At 36.7% G+C, this 17,783-nt stretch overlaps 1 protein-coding gene across 2 annotated transcripts in view; it reads right to left on the reverse strand.

Moving 5' to 3' along the window:
* KLHL29 (kelch like family member 29) overlaps positions 1-17,783 on the reverse strand; it is a 155,599-nt gene that overhangs the window by 100,309 nt on the left and 37,507 nt on the right. The window lies entirely within an intron of this gene.

Below are 17,783 nucleotides of genomic sequence, written 5' to 3' on the forward strand. Positions count from 1 at the left end.
AAGAAGAGTAGAGAAATAGGAAATGTTTGATGGTTTTGTTGGCAAGACTGGTTCAACGTTGGACAGTCAAAGAAATCACAAACATCATACTATATAAATAAATATATGCATATAAAAGTCAGAAACAATATGTTTAGGCAACAAATCCTACATTTCAAAGAGAAAAATAAATTTTCCTGCATCAGTCAAAATTGGAAATGCAACAACCCATCATCACAGAACAGTTAACAATACATTTCGAAACAGAATGCAAGAACAACTTATTTGACTTCTAAATATACTGGAATTAATACTGAATAAATTGACATTTATGAAGCAATATGAAAAAAGTGCAACATTTGCAAAAATCCTTAACTTAGTTATGTTGTAAGTTGTTTTAAACCAGGACGTTTTTGCTAACAGCAGGCCTATCAATGACAATTTGAAAATTATAAAAGCAGCAGGAAAACTTTCTGACATATTTCATATTTAATTTAAAAAGAGAATTAAAGGCAGTCTTACTATTTCTTCCATTTCTTCCAATCTGAATTTTCATTGTATTCAGTTTTTAGAGGAATTTTTACAGTTGAGTTTCTGGTACCAATTAATTTCAACCCAAGGCAATACAGGATCCTGCAATAATTCACTTACCATGCGTAGAGAGGGAAAGAAAACCAGCAACATGCCTTAATCCACTTAAAGCAGATTGGGAAACAAGAGCTTATTTTCTAAACTAAGTAAGCAGATGGGACACCCAAATTTTGGTGAACAGGCAAAGTTTGAACTTACTAATTAAGCTGTGCTGATATTCCAGCTGTGGCATTACATTTGCAATAGGTCAAGAACTTAATTTTCTTCAGCCTCACAGCTACAATACTGTACTTCTTGAAGCTTAATTCCATTTGCGCTAATAGGAGTAAAGATGACCTTTAAGTGTGTCCGGCCTTCACATACTAAAGGGAAATCAGGCCAGAAACAGCCATGCTTCCTAATAATGGTCACCCCCCCAAAGTACCTTGACAAACAAATTCATTGTGGAATAGCAGCAATTAGAAATAGCAGCAATCAAAAGTATAGTTTGCAGATATTGGCATTACATATTGATGATGTGAAATTATACTAAGAACTAAGCAACAAACATCTAAAAACAAAGTGTCACCCTGCACACACTTTTCTTTTCTTTTGAAAAGTTAATTATTCTGCACAAAAGAGGGTCAGAATTCTCTAGACAGCCAGGTTATCATTAGAGGGGCACAGAAGTCAATCGCAGGCTGCACCAAATCTGCTGAAGAGGAAACTGCATGACTATCTGGGGTCCTTCAAGGAGCTACTTGAACAGAATCCCTGTTCAAGTAGCAAAAATGAGCAAAAATGTAGTAGCATGGCTCAAGAACATCCATGCTTTAAAATGGGTCAGACAGAATTGAATGTTTGCAAACTATGAAAATCAAGGATACCTTCCTTAATAAAATGTACAAGTTTCATCTAAAACTTCCTAAAATAAGGCACCTGAACTGGTCCATGTAAAGGATTAGAGTAGATCACAACTGTCTCGCAAAACGATGGACAACTTTAAGAAGTAGAGTTTATTGACACACAAAGCAAAAGAGACTTTGCAAAACCAATAAAGGAAGTTGGAATAATTTTTAAAAATGCAAAAGGAAACTAAGATTTTGAATGTTTCAAAGGAATGTGTGTGGGAATGCGTAAGCAAGGGCGATTTGCAGGTGTGGGGCTTTGAAGAACATGGCTCACCCCAAAATGGAATAGAGTAATAAGACAGGATATAGAAATACAGGCATTTCTGATTCTTTCTCTCTCATATACATATACACATATACACATACATACGTACATACACACATACACACATACACTTTCCCTGCAGAAGATATTCCTGAATTTAACATTATCTTTCCTCTCCCTCAAAGACAAGGTAAGAAATGTGCAGAAACACCATAATCCTGGAGAATACAGTTCCTTACCAGGGCAACCTAGGGTTCTCAACTGCAACTGAAACAAAATCTGGATATTTTTTCTTCCCAATTACAGTGTACATAACACTAATTTCAGTGTGTATGCACATGTGTGGGTGTGTATAGTTTATTCTGACTAAAGAAAACATTTTTTAAAAAAACAGAAAAAAGAATAATGATTAAAGGTATATTTTTAAAACAAGATATTTTCAAAACTAATGGATACTTACTCCCTTAGTTTCCATTTTTATATAAACACCCATACCTTCCTCCACCTTTCTCTTCCACAAACACTTCTTTCCATCTCTTTTATGCATACAAACATTCAGAGTGACTATTTGTGGAAAGGAAGATTTCAAGAAGCAAATCTCTAGTATGTTTGTATTTGTGTATGTGAATATGTCTGTGTATATTCACATAGTGTGAATGTGTACTTATATGCATACATATATGTATGCATACAGACAGACAGACAGACAGACACACACACACGTACATGGCATTGCTATATTGGGGATGAAACTACTCAGCCGAAGTTCTCGGTAGTCAGAAGCGATTCTTGGCAATTTGACAAAATACCTCCCATTTCAAAGGTATCTGGGAGGAAAAAAAGGTTTTGACAAAATGAAAGGTGTATGAAATCTCCATTTATAACTGTTGTTTATCAAAGCCAGATGGCATTCACAGCACTGCAACCTCCCTGCCACTTCAATCGCTGGTTGTGTTTAAACATACAACTTCTCTCAAGCATGAGCCGAGAGAAGGGGAAAGCTGACACCATTATCTCTGGCCCCAGATTATAGTCCAAGTGAATTGAAATCAGAAGAAAAATCTGATTCACCTGGCACTTGGATAGACATAAGTGCAATTTTTAATCTTCATTTTCTGTATGGTGTTGCGGTCATTACTGTCTTCTCTGCATCCTTTCAGGATTTTGTATTTTCTGTCATTTTCAACCCAACCATTAAGGAATCTGTGATATTGATTTCTTCCTTATTGGTGGTAGATCACTGCCATTTTTATGGTCTGCTGGACTTGTTAGGTTTACTTAAGGATATTGGATCCTTTTCTTACAGATGTTGAATCCCTGGAAATTTATTTCCTCTAGCACTGATTACCTGAATTCTAATATCTAAATCTATAAAGGGTTTCTCGGCAATTTTCACTTTTATTTTTAATGATGCTGAGTTCTCTTCCCCACCCTATACTTTGTGAAATTTATTATTTACTTAGAGGCTGATACTTCTAATAATAGCCTTTGGTGTTATAGGACCAGGAGGTGATGTAAAATTGCTATACAAATTGTTCAAGATTTTGAATGTCACAAATATGCTCAATCCACAGTCCATTCTACAAACCTTCACTTGGCCTTCAAATAGATCAGGGCACAAACTATACATAGCAATTGTTGTATTGTATTTCTTTTACTTAGAAGTTGCCAGAAAGTGACACTGTGTGTGAGGGTGGGTGGGTTGGTTATTTCTCTCCCACAATGGAGGGGGGGGAAAAGAGAAAAAATACCTGATGAGGTTCTCCTAAGTGGTAGTAATAAGAATTGCAATAGGGTAGGAGGTGGAGCCAGGATATGAAGTCCCAGGGGCTTTCAAGGAGAGATGGACTGAGCTTCTATTGTTCTACACAATGGATTCTGTTGTGCCTCTGTAATAAACATTTTAAGCGTACAGACCAAAATTAGCTGCAGTAATCACAAACAATAACACTAAGCTTTAGACCTTAAGCATACTAATGGTTTCAAAATTTAAATGTATGAATACTTATCAGAGTTGCCAGCTGCCATACTATGAAGTACTGAGCAGATTGTATTCAGCAAATGAACTAAAAATTAAATAGAGTGTGTTGCTATCATTTTGACTAAGATAGAACTGCATACTGAGAAGCATATGTGGTATTCTCAACCTGTGTCTATTATAAATGGAGAAGAACTTTCTTTCTCTAGTTTATATTTTCACCCATCAAATATGGACTTCAGAAAATACAAGGAAGCAGGTAGGTGAAAGAATAATATGAAAATAATGTTCTACTTACTAATTCCTCCATCAGATTGAGGAAGCTGCAAATTAATATTTACTATTGAATGTGTCATTCTGCTAGTAACCACAGTGTTAATTCAGATGTCACAAATGCTCCAATTGACATGGCTCTTGGATGCCTTCATAAAGACAAAGTTATGTCTAATGCAGCAATTCCACAAATACAGGTGCCCCTTTAGAATGGCAAGTATTGTGGTTATGCTTCTGGGGACCTCTGATGTAACAAATTATTGGAAGAAGCAGACCTGAACATAGGTCATCAGATATTTTGCACTGTATAGCATGCAAATCATTGTACATGACCGCAACTGACTTCAAGCTAATCATGAATCATACTAATATATAAATCTACCTCCTGGAAACATCAATTCTATCAGCATGCTCACAATCTCCTTCCTCTTTTATATGAATAGAAATTAATGTTAACGATGAAAATAAATATTTGCTTAATAAAAATGTTGGAGGATCTTACAACTAATATATGCCAAAGAATCTTACTGTGTATAACTACAAGAAGCAGTTGTGTAAAGTTACTGGAAAGATCCAAAAACTAATGTCAATATTACAAAACTAAGCAGCAGGTCAGATCTAGGTCAAAGAAGCTGTTCCAGAATCTATTAACCAGAATTTTCACACTAGAACAGGATGAAACATTTCTTGAAAGATGTCAAATGGTACATGAGGGAAAGAGAAGTGGAAGATTTCCCTCTTCTCCACAGAGAAGACTGACTCTGAGGCTTCCCTGGTATTTTTTGCGGAAAGAGCAAATGTTCCTCCACAATTATATTAAGTACAAATTGTTCAAGGTTTTATGTTTCACTAGCACGCCCAATCCACGCCCATTCTCCAAACCTTCACTTGGCCTTCAAACACAAGACACAAATTAAATTTGGCTTAATAACAATAAACCCAACTGACTCTTTCATATTAAGGTAGTAGCAACTTAAACTATATTTAAACCATATACTTTACAGAAAGTTATCTTGTCTGCCGCTTATTACCAAGAGATAATAAAATCTCTAGATGTAAAGTTAAGGTAGTAGTAATTCACAGTGACTGAGGAAAATCTTAGGTGAGATATAATTTAAAAGCAGAAACAAAGGGCCACCTGGTGTGAAAAAGATAATAAGCCTCAATGTGAGATGAACCTCTTTGTGAAAATTATGCCACCAAAGGGTGGCACAGCTGAGAAGTCTCTTTCCAAATCTAATACATACTTATTGCATTCCAAAGGTAAATCTATCTAGAAAAAGAATTCTTGGAGATTTGATGAGGTTCACAGGGAGAAATCAGCCTTCTAAAAGTTTATGTGACGACTTATATAAAGCCATATGGATAGAAGGATACTCTGAATTGAGCGTAGAAACAGAATACTAATATAGTTGAACAACAATAACGTTAAACAACAACAGACATATATCTAATGAAATTAGTTCTAGTCGATAAGCTACCCACCACAAATGGACACCTTTGGTCATGCATAACACATCATTTTATTATAAATAGGATGGTGCCCTTTCATGGAAAACTATGGCCATTGGCTAGAGAACAAGGAGAATTAAGTGTATTTAGATGGCAGAAGGAGATTCCTTCAATAAATGCCACATCCAAAATCAAGGCCAAATTTTAATCAAACCAACTTGATTCTTTAAGGAGTGAAATTCTGTCTAAAACAGATTAAACTGACTCCAAGAGACAACCTTTTTATCAGCAACATTTCTATTTTGTTTGAATAAATTAATGTTCATTAGGTTTCATCTATTTTCTTAATAATGTTTAGAGATCATTTAACACTTCCAGGACCTTACCAGAATTTGAGAAAATAAAATAAAATCACTTTGGGTTATTGCCAACATATCAATGCTATCTGATTTCAGATCTTCACATGATCTCAAATGATCTGCATGGATCTGCATTATTGTAAAGATACAAGTTTAAAAAAAATAAGAAAAGCAAAACTATACCATTAAGGCATAGCTAAATAGGGCAATAAATGAATTGCCATCAGCTTGTTTATTTGTATTTCTTTTCCTGCAACAAGGGAACTTGTTTTATAGACAACTAAACACGAGATGGCATAATTCCAACAGTAGTTCAAAAACAGAGGCCTGATTTTATTCAGTTTTAGGAGAAATTCATAAGTTTTAAAGTCAATAAAAAGCCATGTACATTTCAGAAGTAGAGATGCAAGAGAATCATTCTAATATTGCAAACATGCTAACTTTACTGCCTTTTATTATCTATGCTTTACATAATTAAAACTAAGAAAACACTGGTACCCATATACATATTTTGACAATAATTTAATCTGAATTAAGTGAACGGAGGCCTGTCCCCAATCATAGCTGCTAGATTCAGAGTAAGAGGGAGCTCTTCCTAAAAAAAACAAAAAACAACAACAACAATTTAACAGTTTAGTTGGCTGTTAAGCTCAAAGAAATTTCATATATTCTTGGAATGAAAACAGAGAAGTAATCTATACATGCAAGGTCTGTAGGAAATAAGTTCTCTAATTGCTTTTCAAATATTCACAAAAATGCCTTCCATTCTTTTTATAGTAATTTTATTAAAAATTACAATTAAAAAGATTGAAACTAATATAAACTAAAAAAATAAAAAATAGAAAGTGAAGAAAAGAAAGAAAAATAGAAAAGAAAGTAAAAATATAGCAAAGAAAAATATAAACAAATGATTTCCCCCTTCACGACAAGTATAAGCAGTTTTACTAATTTATCACCTTCTCTTAAAAAGTACAGCAGAAGAGTACTTCTTCCCGTACCCCATCTCTTATATATAAAGAAATCCTCAACACCTCATTGTTCAGTCCTGATCAACAAAAGTTCATTAAGGGTTACCAAAGATGGCAATGTATCTATTTTAACCTAAAACTAAACCAACTTTATATTACTTTTACCAATCTTGATCTTTGGCCCCTTCAAATAACGTCTTAGAACTTGATTTCTTTTCTTTTCTTTTTCTTTGACCCTTGTCACAAAATTCTTCAAGTCTCTTTTGTAAATCCAACATAGGAAAGTTATCCAGGTCGCTCTTTTGATCTGTTATTTATATATCTCTTAATTATCAAGACATCAGCCAGTTCCATCTATATATTGAGCATAGCATTTCCATCCGTATCATTCTTGCAGCTTGTCACTTTCAAGTCCACTTTCAGATCAGTCTGTCCCATCCAGCAAAAGCTGTTCATCTTCCATAACAACTTTTAAACACACTTTCTATCTACAGAGGCAGACACTCTTGAAATTAATATTCCCTTGTCTCCCAGAGCTTTAAAGCCACTGGAGACTCACAAGGAACAACTGTCTGGAGCACCTGACAGCAATCTCAAGTCCTCTCCTTCTCTGGCGAGAAATTATGAAGACCTTTTCTACTTGCTGGCTATTCATTCCGCCATAATAGTCAGCTCTGTTTTTTAGTGGCACCATCTTCAGCTTACTATTTCTTCCCTGCAAATCCCTTGAAAAACCCCTTCTACTCTTTAATACATTTTTTTTGTAACTCTTTGGAACTCTCTTCCTCTATGAAGGGATATTGAGGAGATGGAGGAGGCAGAGGAAGAAACCAATCTCTTTGTTGAGAGAATGGGATAATAATCTCAGTCCATTGGGATGCATCCCATAGAACACAATGAAATAAAGAGAAATGGCAACTACGTACATTAAAAGTAATATTGGTCAGGCATTTTCTTTTCCTTAACCAAATTCCTGCACTGTTCGGTAGAGATACATCTTAATTTCATTTTCCAAAGAGCTTCATTTTCCAAAAATATTCATGAAAACACTCCTTAAGTATCACCATGGGAAAAAGAATTCTATGTATACATAGAGTAAGATATGCCTTAAAAATCAATTACATTTTAAAAACTTCACTAGAGCATATGCTAATAATGTATTTATATAAAAATGCACAAAACAGGAACTCATTACGATGAATAATGATGAAACAAATGGCTCTATTTTATTTAGGATACCATCCAGAATGATTTATTTCTTGGTTGCTTGAAAGTAATTCAAATGCTGTACAGGACTCAAAACAAATCCTATTTCCTCAGCCTGATATAAAGAATGTCCTCACAGCCAAAACAACAACAACAACAATAGTGCCTAGGGACCTTATTCTCAGCCATGCCAGTCCCCAGAGAAGTAACCAATAGCCCTATTTTGTATAATTTACTGAACAAAGGGGAAAAAAAAGATTACTTCACCAAATATTGTTGCAGAGACTGAAGTCCTGGGGACTGCCATACATGCTCACCATATGACCCAGGAATGCTTGGAAACATGAGGAATTACTTCACTGCTAAAAGAGGGAAGGAATATAGAAAGCAACATAGGCTGTAGGTCTTCATGACCGCTCTTTATTGATGGAAAGATTTTCAGGTAATGCTGTGTGAGAATAAATATGTGTCCAAATCATTAGCATACATATACTGTCTTCTAGGACAGAGATGGTGAACCTATGGCATGCGTGCCAGAGGCGGCACTCAGAGCCCTCTCTGTAGGCATGCCTGCCACTGCCAGAACCTCACGCAGATCCATTAGGCTACTGCCGGTGCCTGGAGCAACAACTCTGCCTAGCACAAAGGAGGTGAAGCGGCCGGCTACCAACTTCGAGTAGAGGTGGTAGAGCACATCCCCATGGCCTCTGTAGGTGGGGCCGATGGTGTCAGGCAGCACCCGCCCCTGCCTCACCTTGCCTTGCCCTGCAGCAATGACAACCCCGCCCTACCCCTGCCTCACCCTGCAGAAAAAGCCTCCTACCCACTACCCCACCCACCAGAGACCCCCTGGATCTCCCCCAATCCTGCCCAGCCCCCATAGGCGTCCCCCCACCAGCAACATTGAGGTGGCCATGCCCACCCCGGCCATGCCCACCCAGTCTTCCATGACCACCACAGCCACACCCACCCAGGGGGCCATGCCCCCCTGCTTCTCCCCTAGGGCAATGCATTGCTGATGCAGCCCTGGCACTTTGCAATAAATAAGTGGGTTTGGGGTGGCGGTTTGGGCATTCGGTCTCTAAAAGGTTTGCCATCACTGTTCTAGGTCATTTCAGCAGTTTCATTTTAATAATGACAGAATCATCTCTCTTATTCCTCCCAATAAATTAAAAAAAGTGCAAATATATACAATATGCCTTCAAGGATACAGATGACATCTCAGCTCCAAGAGAGAGAACCAGCTGATGACCTGGATAGTGTGTGGGCAAAAACTGCATAGTCTCTACTGAGTTCCAAGATGGAACAAAAATGGGACATAAAGAAAGATCCTATCTGGGCCACAGGGACATATCCATATTTTCTACCATAGGCATAAAAAGACCGTTAACAATATTTTATTTGAGCTTTGGCCGAGAAGATACATAAGATTTTGTTGGATTAAAATGTGTTTGGTAGCAAGTACAAATAAGATGTTTTTGTTAAATAAGATATTTCTGTTATGAGTTTAACAGGATTGTTCCATATGTTCCAAGAGATAATTTATGGAGTGAAGAAACTGAGGTGAAGCTACTTTTGGAATGTGGGAAATGCAATGATTAATGTTTTTGTCATATAAGAAAAGAGGCGTTTAGAAATAATATTGAGAGGACTTCTTAAATCACAGGTACATATAGGGAAATTTTTTTTTTAGCTCCTTTGGAATTTCCTCAAAGAGACTACTTATTCCCATTAAAAACAACAGGAAGTTAGCAGAATAGTAAATATGCAACTATGGCAGATGTTATTGTATGAATATTTATATATTGGGAGGCCTGGAGGATATTGTGGGCTACCCCACTAGGCATGTTAATATTTGAACAGATCAATCAAAGCTCTGGGTTCATGCAACAATGACAGGCATACCTCCCCCCTTCCCTTCTATTCCAAGCAGACTGATTAGCTTTAATGTGCTTGTATCTCCTAGGTCTTCCAAGATGAAGCATTGTGTGCATGGTAGAAAAACACTGCATAGATTTTTGTTTATAAAAACAACCCCAATTCCCCTGCACTCACACAAACATACACTCAATGTTATTGCCAATCTAAATAAAGAGTTCTATGTCTTTTTAGAAACAAGAAATATATTCATAGAATTGTATACTGTTCTGAAAAATGTTTAAAACAGAGAATGAACAGAAAACTATTGCCTCGTAATATGTTACATGAGGTGAGGAAGAATATATCTCAGAAGACCCTTAATCTGGGAGTTCAGTAATACCATAATTTCCGGGATATAAGACAACCCCCGACTTCGGAGCCGATTTGCATGCCTAGAAAGTCATCTTATATGCTGGAAACTACCATAATTTCCGGCGTATAAGATGACTCGGCGTATAAGATGACCCCCGACTTCGGAGCCGATTTGCATGCTTTAGAAAGTCATCTTATACGCCGGAAAATACAGTAATTTGGAGAATGTGAATACTGTAAGATGACAAGGCAAGTAAGTAATATTCACCATACACATGGGGACAATGAATTTTGGCAAAAATGAAATGAAACTAAAAAAGGAACTATGAAAATTAAGCAGCCAAATGTTCAAACTGATTGATCATTCATATTATTATTATTAATAATATAATAATATATTAATATTATTCATATAGTTTCAACCATCTGCTCTTAAACTTAGCAGGCAGTTTTCAGGCAGGTCTCTGATGAGTAAAGTTTACTATAACAACTAGGAAAGCTGTTATGAAAGAATACCAGTAACTGCTAAGTATAACATGCAATCTGAATAAATAGTGAATTCAAGGTTTAATCTCTGAGCCTCTTTTGCCTACCTGTATGTGCAATAAGACAACAGATTAGTCTGATTTAGGGTGCTGGTCTCTGACCTTGCCAGAAATAATTCTCCTATCTATAAAATCCCTGTGAAACTAATGACATTTAACAAAGGGAACTATGAAAATGAAGCAGTCAAATGTTCAGACTGATGATCATTCATATTTTAACAGGAGTGTGCATATAAAAAATTATCAACCAATTTATGTTACCTATAAGAACTATGCTACAGTAATATAGAAGTTGTAGAAAGACACATTTACCACCTAAGACAAGAGTTTTAAAATATAGGACCAAATATATAGTTTATTAAAAATAAGGCTATATAATAAAACACTACTGGAATAACTATGCATCTTGCCAGTGATCTTTTAAAAAGGAGAAGCTTTTACCCTGTATCGTATTATACAGAATAGTAGAAATTTGATATAACAGCCCCACGGTAGCTGAATTCTACACAATCTTTGTCAATCATGGGTAGGTGTATCATCTTTCTCATGAAAAGAAAGAGGAAGAATTTAAATGTGAAAAACATAAGGGGATTTTTTTATCAAGCATGATGGACTTGTGACAAAACGAAGGTTTTTTTTCTTTTCAAATAATTGTATTGAATATTACGCTATACAAATAAATAACTACAAAAAATAAGAAACATAAAAAGTGCAGGAATGAAAAAGCAAAGAAAAAAAGAATAGAAAAGAAAAATACAAAAGTATGAAGAAGAAAAAAAGAATGTATTTTGCTCCATTCTGTGTTAACAAGTCAAACAGATGTTTTTCTCCTTTAACTGAAATCTTACTTTTTAAAAAACTCCCTCTATTTCCAACCTTTAAAGTTCCCACCGTGTCATGTTGGTTTTTTCATAATCCAAAACACGGGTCATTTTCCTACCAGGAGGATTTGTTCAATTAAATTTAAAATCCCATTTCAAGTCCATCTAGACCAGGGGTAGGCAACCCAAAACACTTAAAGAGCCACTTGGACCCGTTTCCCACCAAAAACAAAACACTGGGAGCCGCAAAACCATTTTGATATCTAAAATGAAGATAACACTGCATATAACCTTTTTTACCTTTATTATAGGTGTGTGTGTGTTTGTGTGTGTGTATGTATGTATGTATGTGTGTGTGTGTGTATATATGTATATGTTGCCGACCTGTGATCTAGACCCTTAATCATTTATAACTTTAAAAAACGCACACTCTAATTACCCTTTTCCAAAATGGCTAAGTCCTTAAAGTCACACTTGAAACTTCTTTTGTTTAGGATTGAAGGAATCTCACCAAGTGAATGCCATCAAACGTGCTGTTCAGAGGATTTGTAACATTTCAAAACCAGAACAGGCAATTCTCAACTTATGACCACAATTGAGCCCAAAATTGGTGAGAAATTTCTTAAGTGTGTTTTGTTCCATTTTACGACTTTTCTTGCCAGATTTGTTAAGTAAGTCACTGCAGTTATTAAATTAGTGAGTTGTTAAGTGAATCTGGTTTCCCCATTGACTTTGCTTGTCAGAAAGTCACAAAAGGTGATCATGTGAACCTGGGACACTTCAACAGACATAAATGTGAATCAGTTGTCAAGCCTCTGAATGTAAATCACATGACCATGGGAATGCTGCAACGGCTGTGTGAAAAATGGACATAAGTCACTTTTTCAGTGCTGTTGTAACTTTGTACGGTCACTAAGTGAACTGTTGTAAGTTGAGGACTACCTGTAGTACAGCAACTCCAATGGTGATTAAGAAATGAGACTTAGCTGAGTTGTATGTTCATATAGGCTGCGTTACATTTGTGAGCTAGACGGAATCCTGCAACTCCTAGCCATTTCATCCACTAGCCAACTATAAAACCCTTGGTTTTTTCAGTTTACTCATGAGTAGCACCTCTCTAGAACAGGGGTCCCCAACCCCTGGTCTGTGGACCAGTACCGGGCCACAGCATGCCAACAACTGGTCTGCACAAAGTAAAGTCCTATCTGCAGGATGCAGGCAGCACATAAAACCACACACCCTCTGGTCCATGGAAAAATCTCTCTCCATGGAACGAGTGGTTCCTATGCCTAAAAGGTTGGGGACCTCTGCTCTAGAGCAGGGCTTTTCAACCTTTTTACCGATTGTACCACTTTTAGGATATGGCAATATTTGAGTACCACCTAGCAAGGTGTCAAAAACTTGACCCCCCCAAAAAAACCTGTTCAAAGTTGCAATTGCACTGAAATGACTTATGACCATTTTTCACACTTATGACCATTGCAGCATGCCCTAGGTCATGTGATTTATATTTGGATGCTTGGCAACTGGTTCATATTTATAATGGTCAGTGTTCCAGGGTCATGTGATCCCCTTCTGCAACCTTTTGACAAGCAAAGTCAATGGCAGAGCTGCTGGTGGCCAAGTGCTAAGGCGGGACTTCCTTTCCTCCCTCCCTTCCCTGCCTCCCTTTTTCTCATTCCCATCTCCTTCTGAAGAAAGAATTTGAACCCCCCCATATTTTCCCTCTTCCATATATTGATCAAACAAGGAAAGGCCTCCAGAGACAGAAAAGACAAGCTGCTGAGTGAACTAGTTTAAAAAGGCACATTCCCCTTTAAGAATTAGCTACTGGCCAGAAAGGAAAGTAAGGAGCGCAGCCGGCACTTAAGGAAGAAAAAAAAATGTAAGTACTGGCTGCAGGCTAAGGCAGCCTCCCCAAATGGCTCCATTCATAAGTAAAGGAATGCTACAGGCAAAATCCATTCAGGAGAAAAATACTTCAAAATCCCTTGCAGCAAAACTTACAGCTAACAACAGCAGAGCAATTAATGCCACCCATTAATGTACCACAAGTGGTACGCTGGTTGAAAAGCCCTGCTCTAGAGTACATAAAGGTGTCCTTTGGCCACCAATTTCAACTATAATGTTGTCCCTGATCCTTCAGGAATGTCCAGCTCATCAATATCATGTCTTCACTGGAAGTCAGTAAAAGATCAGACATTTTGGATACAAATTCATACAATGATGCAAAGGATTTTAAAGATAAATATTGTGAAAAATTGGGACTTATGCACAATGAACTAGAAAAGACCTGGGTTTATCGAAAAATATATCAATTTTGTACATGGTAATTGCAATAAGATTTATTGAATGCTTGACGAGAAAAGGTATTTGCATAACATCTAAGAGGAAGGATTATAACATTGTGATTGTTTAAGGTTGCAAATCATTATATTTCATAACTTTAGTTTTCTTCATTTCTTTTTTCCTTGTACTTTTTCTTTCTTCTTTTCTTTTTCTTTAGATTTGTCTTACTTTATTAAAAATTCTTAATAAATATATTTTTTAAAAAAAATGGGAGAAGGGTTTGAAACTACACATAGAGTTAATATTGAGTCTTCACAATGTTGGTGTGTTACTCTGATTTTTAAAAGTTAAACTTAAAAATTGGCATCTGTATAATATTTACACTACTGTAGTAATTGCTTGAAAAAAAATCAACACATTTACCTTTCATTGAGATGTAGTTTGAAAACAAGGTATTAAGTGTATTTTAGATGTGAAATATGTTTTACAAAATTGGAATCAGCTGCTGAAACATTCTTATAAATAGGCTGGATGTATATAGGCTTCCATGCCTTTTACTGTAGTTTTTTTATCATCTTACAGGATAATTGGCATGCAGAGATGTTAATTCAGAGAACTAGCCTATTACATTTGGCAGTTAGTGCCAAAAATGTTAGTCCTAATATAAGCTCTTGGTATATAAATAATCAGGCATGTATTGTTCAATGTATATTTAATAAACGTATCTACTATTGATTTATTACATTGATAACCTGCTTTTCTTCTTAGGAGTACAAAGCCATGTGCCTTTTCCCTATTTTAACTTTACAACAGGGGTGTCAAACTGCTGGCTCGTGAGCCAGATGTGTCATGCAAAAACCCACCCACCTCATTACCAGCAATGGAAAAAAAGTCACAACACGGCATGACATGTCACATGACATTGCGAGTTTGACACCCCTGCTTTAAAGAACCCCATGAGGAAAAGGAGGTCGAGCAAAAATGTGTGCCTGAAGGTTATTTCCTAACTGACTTCTGTTTGTAAAACTTTGACCCAGCTAAGAGATCTGTAGAAAAAAAGCCCCCAATAAATATTTTGCTATGATGTCTATTAATGTTTTTAAAGAATTTTTATCCCGCCTTTACTATTTTTATAAATAACTCAAGGTGGCGAACATATCTAATCCTCCTCCCCCCCCCCCACAGCAACAACCCTGTGAGATGGGTTGGGCTGAGTGAGAGTGACTGGCCCAAAGTCACTTAACTGGCTTTTATTTCTGAGGTGGAACTATAGCTCACAGCCATCTAGTTTCTATCCTGGCGCCTTAATCACTGGATGAGGTAGTGGAAGCTGTTGGGCTAATTCTACATGCCAGTGACTGGGCAGGGGGTGTGGGTGTGGGTGTGTGTATGGGGAGGAGGGGGGAAAGAACAGCATATTGCCTTGAAAATGGTTGTTATAATATCAGGCATTAATTTTATCTTCTTATCCTTCTGCAGCAACAATGGTAATTTTAATTCATTGGCAGACAGGCAATACAAAGCTGTTGTGTAAACATATATCAGTAGTTGCTTCTCAAGGTCCTAAAGTGACCAGCCTAGTATCTGTTCATCAGGAAGAGTGTGACTGCCCAAGGGAGAAACTTATAGCTTAAACATTAGAGATTAAGATACCTAAAATCTCTTGACTTTTTGCCATGGCAGTGAGCAATCAACTCTTGCTTCTTGCTCACAATAAAGATTCTAATCTATCTGACTCTTCTGCTAAACCTGGCCAAGGGCTGAATTAAGAGTTGACTATGTGGAAATCAGTTATTAACTCCAGAACCTGGGTGTCACAAAGCAAAAATAAATAGGCAAGAAGATTTCCTGTGGAAGGAATCTGCCAGATGCAGTGAAACATATAGATCTGTATTTCACAGGGAACAATCAAGAAATATATTACAAACAATTATATTAAATTATGAAATAAATTAAAAGAGATCTTGATAGGTGGAAAGATGTAAAGCTTTGTTGCTTAATAATTGCAATTATTAAGATGAATTGTCTTACCCCAAATACACCATTTATTTCAAATGATGCCAATTCTAATCCTAGAAAAAGATTTAAAAGAATGGCAAAAAAACCCTGTTCATAAATTTATATGGAAAGAAAAAAAAACCTAGAATAAAAGTTAACATTTTACAAGACCCAAAAGGCAGAAATAGTCTTGCTCTTCAAAACTTCCAACTATATAATAGAGCAAGCTGTCGGCCACAGCAAACATAATGCATAAAAAAATCCCTAAACAGTAGTACATCAATGTTGGAAGAAGTTGGCCTAGTTCATGGGTAGGCAACCGTGGCTCTTTTATGACTCGTGGACTTCAACTCCCAGAATTCCTGAGCTAGCTGGCTCAGGAATTCTGGGAGTTGAAGTCCACGAGTCATAAAAGAGCCAAGGTTGCCTACCCCTGGCCTAGTTAGTGGGCTTCACAGATATTTATGTAACAGGGACATGAAAGAAGACGTAACATTTTAAACAATGTATTATAAAACAAAGCTTGATAAAAGTATGGAATGCCGTAAGGAAAAGTCCAACAATTTCACTGCTAGACACTTTTATAAACATAGGTCGTCCTCGACTTACAACAGTTCATTTAAATGGCTGTTTGAGGTCACAACAGCACTGAAAAAAGTGACTGATGACCATTTTTCACAGTTAGCACCTTTCTAGCATCTCCATGGTCACATGATCAAAATTCAGACACTCAGCAACTGACTCATATTTATGACGGTTCAGTATCCTGGGTTATTGTAATCACTTTTTGCAACGTTTTGACAAGCAAAGTCAATGGGGAAGCCAGATTCATTTAACAACCAGGTTACTAATTTATCAACTGCAGTGATTCATTTAATAACTGTGGGAAGAATGTACAATGGGGCAAAACTCACTTAGCAAATGTCTCACTTAACAACAGAAAATTTGGGTTCAATTATGGTCGTAAGTCAAGGACAACCTGTACTTTTTATGCTGGAGACAACTGTAGTAAGATACTGCAAGTATTATTACAAACTTTATGCAGATATGCTCCTTTCAGACTCCATGACTGGGCTAAAGATGCAGCAAGAATTACTTGGCAATCTCCATCCATAATTCCCAAGATAGACAAATTATTTAGTAATAAATGCTGGAAATGTCATGAGAAATAAGGAACATCTTACTATATGTATTAGAAATGTACAAAATCTCAAAAGTACTCAGAAAATACACAGCAAATCAAAGTTGAAATGACACCACATTTTCTTTAACTATTTTTACTATCAACAAAATCAGCACAATTTATTAAGATAACCCTGAAGACGAATCCTAACTGGGTCCTAAAGGCAGTTAGTTGAAAAGTAAAAAGCTTTGCTCTCTCCAGTGCGCTCTAGTCCAGGGCTTTTCAACCTTTTCACCGATTGAACCACTTTTAGAATATGGCAACATTCGAGTACCACCAGTCACCTAGCGAGTGTCAAAAACTTGACCCCCCCCCTAAAAAAAATATGGAAAAAAGTGATAAAGTACAGGTAGTCCTTGACTTACAACAGTTTGCTTAGTGACTGTTCAAAGTTACAACGGAACTGAAAAAAGTGACTTATGACCATTTTTCACACTTGTGACCTTTGCAACATCCCCAGGGTCATGTGATTTACATTTCGATGCTTGGCAACTGATTCATATTTATGATGGTCACATTGTTCCAGGGTCATGTGATCGCCTTTTGCAACCTTCTGACAAGCAACATTAATGGGGGAAACCAGATTCACTTAACAACCATGTTACTAATTTAATCTTTCTCTCCCTCTTTCTCTCTCCCTCTCTGTCTCCCCTTCTATTTCTCTCCCCTCTCTCCCTCTCTTCCTTTCTTGCTCTCTCTCCCCCTCTCTCTCCCTCCCTCTTTCTCGCCTTTCTTTCTCCCTCTCTCTCCCTTT

This window comes from Crotalus tigris, unplaced genomic scaffold (assembly GCF_016545835.1).
Source record: "Crotalus tigris isolate CLP2741 ecotype Arizona unplaced genomic scaffold, ASM1654583v1 scf7180000017980.1470182205:1502881, whole genome shotgun sequence".
In the NCBI taxonomy this organism is placed as follows: Eukaryota; Metazoa; Chordata; class Lepidosauria; order Squamata; family Viperidae; genus Crotalus; species Crotalus tigris.